Genomic DNA, 16,448 nt, shown 5'->3' with positions numbered 1-16,448 from the left:
TTGCTGCGAGATAAGGGAGGATGGCATCGTGAGCTACATTATCATATGCACTTTTCACGTCAAGAAAGAGTGCCACTGATATGCGCTTGCGACTTTTTTCTTGCTGAAAAAATGTCGATAAGTCAAGGATACAGTCGATGGAGGAGCGGCCCCGACGAAAGCCTGCCATGCAAGAAGGGTATTTGGTGTATCGTTCCAAGTACCACTCGAGACGAAATAGAACCATTCTTTCATCACTTTTCCGAGGCATCTTGCGAGGGCAATAGGGCGATACGCTGTCAAGTCCAATGGTGATTTTTTCGATTTAAAAAGCGGTATTAACCGAATTATTTTCCATTCTCGGGGAACACTGCCGCTGAGCCAGGAGTTGTTGAAGCATGTTAAATGTTAAAAGTTCTTTTCTGGCTTTTTGTCCAAGCTATCCCAACGCCCTTTAAGTAATACCATCAGGACCTGGCGATGACATGCGCTTAGAAGCGACTAACGCACCTTCCAGCTCTTGCATGGTGAATGGAATGTCCATTTCTGGTAATCGCGTCTCAGGAACGATCACGGCGTCGATGCTCTCGTTCATAATATTCCCGGCAACTCTCGTGCAAAAATTCTTCAGCCACCTCGAGTTCTGTTTTTCCATGATGGAGTGCCAAAGCTTTAAAAGGGTGCCGTTGTTGCGGAGAGGAGAGAAGACCACGAACTGTTCTCCAGATATATGACAGCGGTTTATGAGGGTCTAGAGATTCGCAGAATTCTTTCCAGCGGTAGCTCTCCAGCTTGTAAATGCGTCGTTGAGTCTTTTTCTGGAGCCGTCTTGCTTCCCTCAGATCGTAAATTGATCTTGTGCGTCTCTATCGTCGTTCAGCACGCCTTCGTATAGCTCGAAATCTTTCCAGTTCGATGTCAAACTGTGTTATTTTAGACGAAAATGGTAATTTACGTTTGGACGCTTGCATAGCTTCCGCTATGGTATTTTCCAGGCTGCAGGCGAGGCCTTCTTGTCAAGCGTCCTCAACACGCGATGTAAACATCGACCAGTCAGTGCCAATTACAACACCGGAAGAGAAATTTTTTATGATACCATCAACCGCCTCGTATGTGGGTATGTGATCACTCCCATGAGTCTCAATATCGCAAAACCATTTAACTTTGTGTGAGAAGCACCGTGACACCAATGTCAGGTCAAGGCAACTGCCATACGTGAGACCCCGCAGATATGTTGGGGTACCATCGTTCATGATGGAAAGGTCGTAATCGAAAGCGAATGTAACAATGTTCCGGCCCCTGGCATTCATGCTAGTGCTTCCCCAAAGCATGTGATGGGCGTTGAAGTCACCGGTGATGATCCAAGGACCATCGGTCCTCATTAGGATGTCTTTTAATCTGTCGCAGTCAAATCGCGATGACGCAGATATATATCCACCAATAAGCATGAACGAAACTGCATTCTTCTTTACACAAAGACACTCGTATTGATTGTCGTCATTTGAACTTATTGGGTGCGAAAGATAAGTCAAGTCTGTGCGAATGTAAACAATTACTTTGCTTCGTTCTTCGCAAGCGGCTGAACAAAAAGCTTCATAACCGGACAATCTATAAGGCGTTGATACGTTTGGTTCACATATGACAAGTATAGGGAATTGCTTGGCCCGAACAAATTGGCGAAAGTCCAAGATACGGGACTTCATGCCTCTGGCATTCCACTGAAAAATCGACGCACTTTTAAGTTCAGTGCGGAAGATGAAATTTTGTTGAGCCATTGTGCTTATACGACGTAAGCAAGAACTGGATTCAGTGCATCCAGTATTTGCAGTGCACTTTTAGCAGACGGAGATTGTATGCTGCTCAGTAGCGTGCAAATCGTGGCAATTAATGACTGCACGATTGCAGTCACTTGCCTGTCTTGGTTGGAAAGATCTCGAATCGGGATCGCGGACTGGCCGTCATGAAACTCCTTCGGTTCGCTTGATGCTGCTTCCCTTTGAAGTGCAGGCCACTCTGTCGCAGTTAGGGTATGCTCACAGGCTTTGTCCTTTACAGCCTTTCCCGCGGCATGTGGTCTGGGAGGCAAAGGAGGTGGTACTGATGAGGGATCTGGCAAACGTGTCGAGGAGGTAGCGGGCGTTCTTGAAGACCGACGTCGACGTGAATGACGCCTTCTGACTTTAGCTGCGGCTTCTCGATGAGATGAGTGATCGCGCACCATCTCCTTCAAGATGGCAATTTCCTTCTGAATCCGCGGGCAGTCCTTCGATGTGGCTTCATGAGATCCATTGCAATTAGAGCGTTTCTTGACAGTTGCGACGCACTTATCCGCTTCATGGGGCTCGGCGCAGCGGTGGCATACTACCGAATTCTCGCAGACGCTGCTCACATGTCCGAGTTTCGTGCATTTACGGCACTGAAGAGGCTTTGGAATGAAAGGCCGCACAGCATGTCTGAAGTACTCCACCTTCACATGAGAGGGGAGTGATGTGCTCTTAAACGCAATCTTCACACAGCGAGACTTGCCTAGCCGGGTGACATCAAAAATTGGAGTATCAGTTGTTGACTTGACGAGAAATTGTAAGTCATTAATGGTAATAGCCACATCTATGTTGCAGATCACGCCGGTTACTACATCACATCCCAAGGGAACATGAGAGCGCAGCTGGTTGCCGTCGAAGTCAATTACACTGCGCAGAACGCCCAACGCACTTGCGTGCAAGACGTCAACAGCCAGTATATTCTTTCTGGCGTTCACTCTTATGTCCGTGATCTCATTTGGCACGAGCGTTTCCAGAGACCTCGACACAGACTGTCTGTTAATGAGTTTCGTGTGGACGGTAGGAAGTGCAGGTAGAAACAGGATGGTATAAGCGCTCGATTTTGGCGCTTCACTTACAGTTTGAATAGTTGAGGATGAGGATGTCCTCATGTTCCTCCTCTTCGATTTGCGGCTCAGCACAGGTTAGAAACCATCATCTGAAAAGTCCTCACTACTGAGATAGTAAGCATGAGTATGTTCACTGTCGCAGTCACTCGCTTGTCCCATCCGCTTCCTGGAGGCGGCCGCCGCTGACGCCGCTGGTGCCGGCAGGTGCCCTGGGTGGTCTACATCTATCCCTTCTAAGTGCGCAGCGAAAACCGATCAACAGACTTAAATTACCACTGAAATACGCCGGAGTTAGCAGAAGTAGCTCCTATTCAAAACACACTTTTTCGTCTTCAACCGGATAGTAAATTCTTCATCTCTTAAAGGGGTGGAATGAAGTTTCCGAAAAGCCCAACGTGGACGGAACTTTACGTTGGAGTTTTCGCATTGTCTAGCAATGGCGATGCAGTGGGCTGAAAACGATACCAGTTCAGCAGCATCAGACTCGGAGTGAACTGTGCGAGTGAAGTCAATCATGAAGGGCTGTAACGTGTACAGGAGGCTAACTTCAGCAGCGTCTACTTGGAGCTCCAACCATAATGATCATTACAGAGGCAATAAAGGAAAGACAATAGATGTGAAAGTAAACACCAAAACTTTAATAAATCAATGCGTACGAGTGGTGCACTCCGAAGAGCAGCAGAAGAACGTACAACATGTGTAATACTCCGAGCAAAGGAAAAGAGAGAGAGAGCTATCGCAATGGTTTGTTCGCTTCCTTATATGCATTAAGGAACACATCTGAAGCTTCCGTCTTCCCAGGAGCCTGCGCCGCGATGTTCGTTGGGACCTGTCCCCAAAGTATCCCCAGAGTGGCGCCTTGGGTGCTCGCCAGCAGACGAGGAGGGAGTGAGAATTCGAGGGGGAGAGTGGGCGGCACACTAACACTCCCAACAGTCGCGATCAGCGCTGAGACTTTTAAGTTCTTTCACGTTGGCTCACTGACTCTGGATGCGGTTTGGAATTCACGCTCTGCGATCGTTTTCGCCGGGGACGCGAAAGCTGAATCGTAAAATGGTGGGAACCCAGTTGCGTTTGTTGCTGTTACCAAATACGCTGCAGTGCTCGTTCGTACACACACCTAAGAGAAAGAGGACTGCAGCCTTGCAGAGCTGGAGGTACCACGCTGAAGATCCCTCCAAGCAAGTGGTTGCTGTTAGCGTCCTCACGGTTTTGTCTTCACCACCCATTTCCATTCTCATGATTTTCTTCACACGCTGCATAGCCTTGCTGCTTTAGCGAGCGTTATTGATTATTACCGGCTGTCAAACCTCACATGAATGCAGACAGGCGCGCCCACTTGTTCGTTTTTGCGGGGAGTGAGGCCTTGGGATCATGCGTGAATGGAGCAAAGACGCCCGGCTTCTGCAACTTTGACGACAGAGGAGAGCGTTGGGAGCAGAGAGATAGTTGTGGCATTCAGAGAAGAGCGAGTGATGCCACCACCCCTTTTACCGCTTCTTCGACGACGGCACCACTGTCCCAGCAATGACGATGCGATCAACGGCAGCGTGGTCGCCGCCACCACAGCTCAATAGAGAGGCTCCGGGTCGGAAAGAGGGCATCGGTGCGCACGCGATTTGTGACTTCGAGCGCTGGTCGGCTCGCCCGACGATGCCGGGGGCTTCGCTCCGGAACGCTGCTCTGGCAGCGACACGTTCCATCGACTCGCGTGGTCACAGGAGTAAGAGGAGAGTAGGTTGAGAAGGAGAATGGTGATAGCCATGCCACGTGCGCGTCCCTAGCGATGTGGAGTAGCGAGTGATCACGGCTTCATCGAAGATTTGCTGGGGAACACGAGAGTTCCTGGGGAACGATCCTTGGGATCAATGTGACCAATACTAGGGAACGCCCGCAAGGGCTGTTGGCCTCCTCTCCCCATTCGTGGCTCCCTCTCCTTATACTCGGATATCAATGACTATTTTTCGACCGGTGGTACCACCACCGCCCTTCTCTCGTACTCCTGAACTTGTGGGTTAGTGGCTGCGTCCTGTTAAGGAATTTCGAGTTATAGGGCTGGTTCAGCAGAGGTCTTGTCTCCTATACTTTTGTGGACCCAAGTTCGCCCACAATAATGTCATCTTTGTGTGTTGCCTTTTCCATAGACGAATTTCGAAGGAGGTATATATCAGCGGTGACTGTAGCTGCTAGGATAGTTACATTAAATTAGAGCTAAAGAAAAGTAGAAATGACAACAATACTGGGGTAGCTAGTATGGTGCGTGCCAATAAATCAAGCAGCAGTATTGTTTTCGGAGGTAACGCTTCATTTGCATTCGCACTCCTCAAGTAGCCTTAAAAATAGCAGTATCTCAGTGTGACCTCGGAGCTTATTTTGCTAACATGGGAGGTACCGATGTTTTCTATCAACGAAATAAATAAATAAATAAATGCATAGATAAATAAATATATGTCTCTTTGTACGTAGAACGGGATATTACTTGTGAACCATCTTTTATTGCTTTTTAGGTGTTCCGCTTTAGGGCGTGCTGTTACAGAAGACCCCCAGAAGCAACATATTTTGCTTTCATGTATAACAAATAAAAGGTCACTCCACACATTACCTTTTTTTTCTTCTGCTGATGATCGTTTTGCTGACGAGAAGCCTTTATGGCTTCGGGTCAGCAGAATGAACTAGTGGTTTGGGTAAGTATTTTTTGTAATGTTGTGTATTATCACTAAAAACACGTTTGTAAAAATATATAATAAAGTGGCACGATAGGAACTCGAGAAACAAAACAGGTATTCACCTGATTTGATTGATTGATTTGTGGGGTTTAACGTCCCGAAACCACCATAAGATTATGAGAGACGCCGTAGTGGAGGGCTCCGGAAATTTTGACCACCTGGGGTTCTTTAACGCGCACCCAAATCTGAGCACACGGGCCTACAATATTTCCGCCTCCATCAAAAATGCAGCCGCCACAGCCGGGATTTGATCCCGCGACCTGCGGGTCAGCAGCCGAGTACCTTAGCCACTAAACCACCGTGGCGGGGCAACAGGTATTCACCTAAAATAAGGTCTCTGGTTATAAGTTTCTCTGTAAACATCTACCACTTTTATACAGATGGACAGTGGTTTTTACGTAATGAATGAATGTGATGAAGAAGTAAATAGATGAGAATGGAGGAAAGCGCGGCATGGGAAAGAGAGAAACGGGTAGATGCAGTTGCCGGCAAGCTGCCATCAAGCTGCCCCCGTCACACCGCCGTTGCCACAACGTGCTTAAAGACAGAGTACAATGGAAATCAACAATGGGATGGCCTCTTGTTACGCTGGCATTGCTTATTCAGGTTCGATGAAGGGAAAATGATGATGCGAATACCCCCCCAAGACTAGATATGAGTAAGCATACTTCAAAGAAAGAAGTTGTCATTGCGCAGTAGACAGATATAATACACCTCTTTTCAGTACATCGCCTTCATTTCGGCCTGTTTACAAGTACGCTTGTATGACAAACATGTAGACATCTTAGCATGGTCCCATCACAAGGCTATCATTTAACTTATAAGAGTTATTCTGCGATAGCTTCTACCTAAACGCCATCATCAGCGCGCCTCCCTCACCATTTTACAGAACACAACAGTACGAGCTCAAAAGCTTTGCGATGGTCTCTCATGTCCATGCTTTAAAAGGAAGGCGTTTAGCATATCTATCAGACACAATCAACTCGTGAAGTAGCGTCTGCAATGACCAAGCGAGACGAAAACTAGAAACCAAGAGGATAAAAAGAGTGTAAGAAGAAACAAAAGAACGGCGGCACAACGCTGAGGCGGTTTCGAAGCGGCGGCGGCAGCCCACGAAGACATCCTCCCAGACGTGTCGGAGCCAGTGGCGAGACAATCTCTGCTGCCTGCCCGACGGCTAGGACAAAGACGTCAAAGCCAGAAATGATGGGAGATTACAGAAAACGCTATAAATCACCAAGTTCCGCTGCGCCGCTGCCACGCCATGGCTTTAGTATACATCCGCAGAAACCCTAGCGCTGTGGAAGATCGAGGAACAAGGGAGCATAGAAATCAATATCCGCTTTGTGCAGACCCATTCTTCTGTGGACGACTTTTCGGAGGCCCTTGAGCTTGTTTCCAGTTAAATGCAACGTGGAAGAGACAAATCTAAGAAGAAAAATATTCATCTATATATGATTATTTCATGCTGTCTCTAAGTCGCGCAGTCAATCCAAGCCATGCCAAAAACTGATCCAACGCGAGTGTAAGCTGCAGTTTCGTACCGTTGTCTTCGTCACCTCCTTTTAACATCTTGGAAATTGATGCCTTCTCCGTTGTTTTTGCTCTTAGTACGGGTGGTCCTTGCGCAAGTAACTGGGAAAAAGTGAGTGAAAGGACGAGTCATTCAATTTGACGGTTGCCTTTTGTGTTCACCCTTACTCCCATTCTCTTTTCTAGAATTCGGGAAGCAGACTGGTCCTTCTTTTCACACGCACAAGCCGGCTTGTCGGACTGATGACTTTGCTTCGCGTGCGCACTCTCACGCTGGAATGCATGAAAATTATAGGATGAAGTAAAGAAAGAAAAAAAAAAGAAAATTGTGGGAAAATAAAGAAGAGAAATCGGGATACGTCGTTATGCTCTTGCGGCGCGCCTCCAGTTGCTCTGAAATTGAGCTTCCGGTTGATGACGGTTGAAGTGAGACGTTAAGGGCAGTATCGTGGCTTTGAATGAAACAAATAGAAGATACAATGAAAGTGTAGCAGAGATGCGGCCGATTCTCCGCGAGGTGACACTTTTGGTTCCGTTCTCTCTGGTTGTGATTACGAAAATTTTTATTGAGCCACAGTGACGGAAAGGAAGATCGCAATTAGAAAGATCACTTGTGAGGAATGTGGCGGATTCATTTCTGGTCATCATGAACTGAGCCAGTCGAAAACAAACTGAAAATCATTCATTGGGATGTATCTAGTTAGCCTGATAGTTCGTAAAGAAATAAAAAATTGAACAGACACGACATACAGTTCAGATGATCTTACTTCCTTTTTTCTTCCAGGTAAAGACCATGGGCACAAATCTACGTTGGCAGAAAATCTGTCTGTATGTATCGTAAAGGTTTTCAATTGAACTTTAAATAAAGATAAATCAATTATTATTATTCACATAAATAATAAGTTTTATTTGTTTTGCGTGATACAAAATACAGAATTCAAAGGTAATAGCGTGAAAAATTTTTATTTATTTATAGAATACTGCAGACAAAAAGTCCAAGCAGGATGAGCATACATGAAACACACTAAATAACAGAATGAATCAAGGTTGCAAAGCGTTTTTTACACAATTCCTTTGCTATAAGACAGAGGGGTTATGGCTTTAAAAAAAAGTAACAGTTGAACAACAAGGTGATAATACCATTCAAGGAAGTCATGGAAGAAGAGTATTTACACAAATGGTCAAGGGCGTTGTGGAAATGCTTCGGTTAGTTTATTCCAATCATATATTGTTTGTGGGAAGAAGGAGTACCGAAAAGTATCAGTCCTTGCGAAGATTGGCGTTAGGGAATGAGGATAGTGGTGTCGAGTGGGTCTGCTTAACAAGGGGGATACGTATACTGCGGAGTCTATGGGTAGCCTGTGGTTCACTATGTCTGAAAGAAACTGTAGCCGACTTTTTGTTCTTCGAATTTGTAATAGTTCTATACCATTTGCTGTTATTAATGCAGTGGGGGAGTCGGTTGACATAAATTTACTATATATGAATTGTACTTCTTTTCTTTGAATTCTTCCTAGGTTTTGGACGTTAATTTTTGTGTGGGGATCCCAAACTATGGAGGCGTACTCAAGTTTAGGCCTAATTAAGGAAAAGTAGGAGAGAAGTTTAACACTGGGCGGAGCAGTCTTGAGCTTGTGGCTCAAGACTGCTCCACCTGTGAGACCTAGCATTACATTGCTGTGATCCTAGCATTAGATTAGGTGCCGCACATTTATGACATAAAGTAGTAGTTATAAACAATTATGTTGTTCAATGTCATTGTTTGAAAATAACAAGTACAAGCAAAAACAACTTTCAGAGGGCAAAACTGTCTTGCTTGTGCAAAAAGCACCGAGAACAAGTACATCATATTGCACATAAAAAAGAAGGCCAGAAAAATAAATTGAAAACTCATCAATCTGAATATATTTAATATTACGTGCTATACACTTTGCAAAAGACGTTATAATATAGGAGATACATAGTACAAGGAATTATGTATGCTGTTGAGCGGGCTACGAGTCAAAACATTTCGTGGGTAAATGTCAAATATTGTACGTAAGGAAGGCAAACGAATTACACGCCAGAAATATAGCATGAAAACCCGTATTAGTGCAAAGAATGGTTTATAAAATGAGCTCTAGAACTTGTGACAAGCGCGCTGGATATCTGTACAGCACCGGTGCTAGCTTAATAAGTGTGCTAGCTTAATCTGGATGCCTTGATGAGCCTCTCGTTCAAGCGGTAGCAAGTACGCCGCCGAATATGATGAAGCATCCAAGCACAAAGGAATGTAATCAGAAGTGCACGGAAGCCCGCTGATAACCCAACAACAAGTAAACATCGTTATTTCATTTCACGCCATATTTTGTCTCTCTCATTCGTTTTCTTAATCAGTCTTACGTGTTCATCACAATACAAGTTATAGGGCTCGACTGCAGCAATACAACGTGGTGATGACTGCATCAGTAAGCAACCATTGCTTACGATCGCTGTGTTCACATATAATTTTTAGTTTTGCTAAACACTTGTTGCCTGAACTTCGATTAAGACCCATAATGATATTAAATCTTTCTTTTTGAACTTTTTGCGTGGTAGTGGCCTATATTGAATAGGCTATAGCACATCTACCCTCTTTGTTTTCTTTTGCGCGTCTGCTTTTCTCTTCGCTATTGTTATCATCTTCCTTCCATCTTCTTCCTAATCTTCCTTGTTATTAGGTCAGTTATTGCACATCTTTGAACTCTGATGTGTTCTTTGTCAATAGCAATAATGCATGCGATATTGCAAACAGGAACACGTCACAAAAATGATCTAGTTAACAACTGAATTTACCTTCAGAAAAATCGCCAAGGTTTATTATCTGTTTTTGTATTAGTTGTGACCCCCCCCCCCCCCCCCCCTGTACAAACTCTTGTTTGACGTTGTGCGGACAAAATATTTTAAAGAACGACAAGCAAAGGCTCGATCCAAAAGAAGAGGTGACAAAGGTTCTTGGAGACTGCCATACACAAAAGCTCGTTTAGGCGTGAACTGATCAAGATAATAAATGTTGCATCTTAGATCCTCATTATTATTTTTTCACTCTATAGATGTTCTTACAGAGCTTATTGTGCAAGATTGAGCTTAGAGATACCTGCAGTAATTATGTTATCTGAAAGGTTTAAAAAAATAATATATTGTTATTTACAGTTTGTCAGAGTTTTGGAAAGTGACGTTGAATTTGAGCAAAACAGATAGTTCTGGCAACAATTATTCTCGCAGGCTGTAGTTACGAAAACGTAATTGATTAGATGCCTGAAATACTGAAGAAAACTTACAGCACAAATGGTAAATTAAGCTGATACCTGAGTAGAAAAAACATAAGCAAAACACGAACACACAAGAGCATACGCGCGTGCGATTAGGGACAACGAAATGACGTAGACACAGACACGCACGTGCAGCCACCACACACGCATCTTTGTTCCGATGTGTGTGCTCCCCTTATAACCAATTGCCGCTCAAGTATTTATTACTTCATTGCCAAATTGGCCAATGCAAATCATCTGCGTAAAGAGGACTAATTGCACCGATGTTATGTCATGGCACAGTACATGCCCAGTCAGCGAGCATTACGTTCTAGGCGACCCGTTACGCGAAGCCTCTCCGGTTCACTCCACCTAATGCACTGTTATTAAAGTCCTTCAGCATGCCTATAGCACTTATATGTAGTAGAAGTCGCAGCGGAGGAAGCGTCCCAATAGACTCGCATCAAATCGACTCCACCAAACGAGCACGGAGTGCCTTTACTCGAGCGAAGCGCTTGTCATTGCTCTCTCTCATCAATTCCGTGCAGTGGTATCAAACCTAAAAAGCACTAGAACAACTCAGCATGGGTTTAGCGGTATATCTTAACCAACCTACTTGTTTTTTATTGTCCACATCTGGCTGTAATGTGAAAAAGTTCCTGGATATATTCATGCCAGCCGTTATGGTGAAATATTCGTTGCTTTGCTGCCATACAACGTCATCTTTGAAAGTTACCCCACCAAGTTTTGCGGAGACAATTAAAATAAAAAGTCTTGCCCTATTCTTCGCACTGCTCAGAATCGACTGCATTGTATAGAATTAGTTTATAGCATGGCCGGACGGGCAGCGCTGCTGCTAATGCACGCTACCAGTGGCGCTTCAAGCCCCGGGGGCTGAGCAGTGGTGACTCATCCATTGGCGGGCACGGATCTTTCACAAGAGCACCTCGAAAGCAAAAGCGTCGCGGCAAGAGGAAGGAAGAACGGGATGAAAAAGGAGCAGGGCTGTGAAAGTGAAAGACGCTGGAACAGAATGGGACTGTAAAAAGAAAAGACAACTGCCTTAAAGGCCCAGACGACGCCGAGGAAAAGCTATTGCACCTCGGAGTGGTGTGTCAACATGGAAACTACCTCCATTGAAGGCAATCGAAAATAGGCCCACCAAGGTAAAGGTGACTTTAAGAAAAAAGGAGCTTCGGTGCCCCTCCTCCTCTTTTTATCGCTCTCTCCTACTAACCCTACTCCGATGGAGGTGGAAATGTTGTAGGCTCGTGTACTCAGATTTGGGTGCACGTTAAAGAACCACAGGTGGTCAAAATTTCCGGAGCCCTCCACTACGGCGTCTCTTATAATCAAATGGTGGTTTCGGGACGTTAAACCCCACAAATCAATCAATTACTAACCCTACTCCCTTGCTCATGACATCATCACGAGCACGCGTGACCCTTCGCGGTCGTCGATTGGCAGGGAAGACAAAAGCGACCGCCTTTCACTCTGCTATCTACGTTTTTTTTTTAAATTCTATTTAGTTAGCCAAAAGAAAAGGGAATGTTCAGCCATTTATCGGGTTTTGTAATCCAAGGACACTTAAGACTTGCTTACTGCTCTATGAAAGAGGGAGCTTGGCATCTGTTCTCTGTGATGAACATGCGCTTTTAGACATGATAGCTTTACCTATAGGACTATTGTAGCAGCCGTTTTTGTTTTACTGCTTACAACTATAAGTAGAATTTTTTTCTCGTCTCAATTCTCCAGGACGAAGGGCTGGAAATCTGCTTAGAAAACGTAAGGTGAACAACGGAAGTGAGTGGTTTTCTATAGCGCAGAAGGCGCACACTCTTAAAACTCAGCACCCGTCGTTCACTAAAACAATAAAATTGTTTTGCTTCAGATACAGGAAGACATGGATGAATGTACGCTTACACGAATGAAAGAAGCGGCCAATTATCGCTTTATCAGCGCAAAAAAAGTTTCTTGCGGGCCACCATCGCTTCCAGGCAATTTCGCGATTGCTGGATAGCGCCACATCGCTTTGTCGCAGAGAACCGCTCCATCGGAGTCGTTCCACGAAAACCGGTAAAGGCGTGTGCTTTGCCGAGGCTACGGAAGATAGTGAAGAACATTTAAATATGGGTAAGTGTTAAAAAAGAAGAAAGGAGTGACACTGAGATAAGGACCTTAACGCCCTCGTCTTTGTGTCGTTGTTTCTCGACTCAGACGGGAAGGAGCGCGCGTCCCACGTTTTGATCCCGAGAAGGCGTACAGTGTCTTGCCTTGCTTTCATTTTCTTCTAATGACGTTTCCTTGTCCTCTGCGGAAATATTCGGCGGCTTCTCTGAACAAATGTTCAGTCATTGGAAGAAGCCGAGTGAGGTGGTGTTTTCTCTTGCAAATTTACTTACGAGTTAGGTGGGAGGGGGGGAGAAGAAAATGGGCGTTGAGCAAACGTATTTTTCTGGATTGAAAATGTCCTTAAAAAGGAATAAATATGAAGGTGACGTGCGATGGAGAACGACGAAAGAAACGGAAATAAATGTTAACTAAGGATTCACTTTCTGTCTCTCTGAATATATATATATATATATATATATATATAACTTTATATATCTTTATATATGTATATAAGGAAAGAAGTGTATACCTAAGGTCTCGTTTTTCCGTGTTTTCACACAATATTAATGAGATCTAACGGAGAATAATGCCAAGGAAAGTATAGGGGAAGATATTAGACCAAATTGTAATGTATATATGAAGAAAAGTGGGTGGAAAGATAACTTGCCATGCGCAGGATCCCAACCTGCGACCTTCGAATGACGCGTTCGATGCTCTACCAGTGAGCTACCACGACAGCTATTCCCCCAGCCACTTTATAGGGTTTATATGTTTATATATATATATATATATATATATATATATATATATATATATATATATATATATATATATATATATATATATATATATATATATATATATATATATATATATATACCCTATATATATATATATATATATATATATATATATATATATATACATATATATATATATATATATATATATATATATATATATATATATATATATATATATATATATATATATATATATATATATATATATATATATATATATATATGTATGTATGTATTAAGCCACTCCTGAGCGAATAGTGCGCGAGAGAAGGTTGGAGGAAGGAAATTGCGTGAAAGCAGGCGGAGACGTTTTCTTAAAGGCCGAGCAAAGTTGAAGGGAAACGGTGGGCTATGGGTGGGTCACACCTTTCATTGTCGAGAATATGCCTTTTCTTCTATATATTTGATAGTTATGTTTCCTATTTTTTGTACAGCAAAATAAGAGCCCTGTATGTATTGCCTTGTCATAGCAATTTTTACTTGCCTTTGTCAGCAAATTGTTACTGATGTCACATGCGCCTGTTCATGGTTCCATACTTCTACTACTAACTTATGTACGCGGCCATGGGTAACGTGCACAACCAGAAAACTTTTGCTAATGTGTTCACTCCAGCAATTCCTCGTTTAATAAAGCCTCCTCAAAATGTATAAGTTTGTTGAATGAGGAAAAAGATTGTGACTAGCCTTTATTTGATAATTTTGAAAACTCTCGCTTATGCACTACTCGCGAGACAAAAAAAAAGGAAAATCAAACGCACTGAATAAAGCGTATGCTCTTCATTCTCAAGCATCTTTGAGTTGCGTGACAGACAAACGAAATCCAAAGATGCCCGCCCTTTTGGGGAGGAAGAAGAAGAACCCGAAGTGTGCGAACGCTTCCACTATGGCTCCTGCTTTTTTCAACGTTATTTCGATGCCACTTTCTGATTTCAACGTCATATTAGTGCAACGACTTCCAGAAGACACAAGGACTCTGCCGACACAATTTGGGCGCAGTGAGTGCTTGCTTCTTGCATTTTGTTTCGCCTACGCCATCGTCGCGCGCCCACCGACAGCTAGCCCTGACGAGTGTCTTCTTTGCTCCAACGTGGCGCGTGCTTGCTCACGCGCCCCGTAGCCGCACTGTCTCGCTGAGCGATGGAGTACCAAGTGACAGGGGAAGACATTGACCCTGAAGAAATTACGCCAGACCAAGGCTGGCAGACCGCCTCGTGTCGCCGAGCAAAAAATGAAGGCTCCAAACGTGTGCCGTCATTTAGCGCTTTGAAACGCAACGAGCACAAGCCCCGCAACAGAGAAAATGTGAAGAGCAAAATTATTCGAACAAGCCGAATGCATCACCTACCAAAGAACGACATCCGCATTATCATTAGGCTCAGAGGGAGTTTTAACATCGCTAGGGTTGGCCCAACGACAATTGCTGAAGCCATTTAGACTTCGGCTGGTATCAGCCCATCGGAACAGCAAGCAGACACTCTCTGCCCCAACAATAAACAGAATATCTTAGTAGCAAGCACGCCGAAGAAAGAAAATGCTAATCGCTACGTGCGCGTTAAAGAAATCCGCATCGCTGACAAGACCTATGAAGTTATGCCTACGATGCGGCACCACATTCTACATGCAGAGGTGTCATTCGAGGGATTCCCGTGCAAGACGGTTCGGCGGACATTCATGCGAAGATTGTCAACGACCGCAATCCACTAGCTTTGGCTGCCAAGCGCATCGGAAGTACCACCGCAGTGATCGTGGCCTTCGATGGACATCGTGTGCCCAATTTTGTGCGATAGGAATCGGTGCTACTTCAATGTACACTATACCGTAGACAGATAGATATTTACTACGCCTGCCGTCGGCTCGGCCATCGAGCGGACGTGTGCCCGAACCCTGGAGACGTTATCTGCAGAAGCTGCAGCGTGCCGAACCCCGAAAAAGAACACCGCTGCACACCAACATGCAAGCTTTGCGGAGGAGCCCACCTCACTGCCGACAGGGAATGTAAAGAACGCTACCGCATTCCATACATGGCGCGCCGACGACGATGGGAGCGAGCACACTCGACGCGACACAACAGTTACGAAGCAATGAACGAGTTCAACGCAACCGCTGATGACGACCAGGCCTCGAAGCTTTCTACAGATGGTCAATCCGATGGCAGCTGATCCCGGTCCCGATCACGGAGTCGTCCCAGGAACCGCACCATGCGTGTATCGAGGTCCCAGAGCCACCCTCGGACCCATTCCCGCAGCGGGCGAAGTGGGACCCCAACCAGATCTATATCGCGAGGCTACTCCAGGTCTCATTCTGGTTCACGTCACGGTTCCCGTTCAGGTTCCCGGCCCGGGTCACGCTCCGGCTCCCACTCTGGTTCCGGGCCTCACGCCGGTTCCAGGCCTCACCCCAGTCTCACCGGGGTCTCGCGTCAACGATTGCCTAGCCCATCGGCACCACCATTGCCAGGCAACGCCAACAAGCATAAGCGGGGACCTCTCACTTGGGCGAACGCCGTCCGGAGAAAAGGAAATACTACATCACAGGATGGGTCGGGTTCAGAGCATGATACTCACACCACATCTGAGATTGCGATCTTAAAGCACGAAAATGCGATGATGAAAGAAACAATACGCAAACTCACAGTCGCAATTGCCGAACTAAAAACTGACAGAAACACACGCGCTGCTACGCCCACAACCGACAACGACGACAATGCAGTCACCCCGTTGCAGCCGCAACCCGTAGGCGCCGGTAACAACGATGGCGAGAGCGCACCCAAGAAACGCGCGGTCACCCACGACCAGCCAGCTTTAAAGGAAGAGTTAGACGACATTAAGAGCACGCTATCGGCGATTAAGGAAAGCCTTCGCTTTCTTGGCGAAAGCATGGCTCTCGTGCAGTCTACTCTCGCGGTACACGGTAATCGTTTGGGCCAAGTGGAGCAATATCTTGATCACGTCGTCGCCCCTGCCGTTGCCGCGGGTAAGCCGTTGTCGCAACGTACAGCCGTGCCCAGTCCACCGCATCACGCGGCCCTTATGCACCCGCCGGGTGCTCAGGCCGACTCCTAAACGCTTCAAGATGGCCAGGCCAATTGACGAGTTGCGAATCTGGCAATGGAACTGCAGGAGCTTCACCCACAAGA

The sequence above is a fragment of the Rhipicephalus microplus genome, chromosome 2, assembly GCF_043290135.1.
Source record: "Rhipicephalus microplus isolate Deutch F79 chromosome 2, USDA_Rmic, whole genome shotgun sequence".
In the NCBI taxonomy this organism is placed as follows: domain Eukaryota; kingdom Metazoa; phylum Arthropoda; class Arachnida; order Ixodida; family Ixodidae; genus Rhipicephalus; species Rhipicephalus microplus.
The sequence above is the reverse complement of the archived record's forward strand: the minus strand, read 5'-3'. Positions refer to the sequence as shown.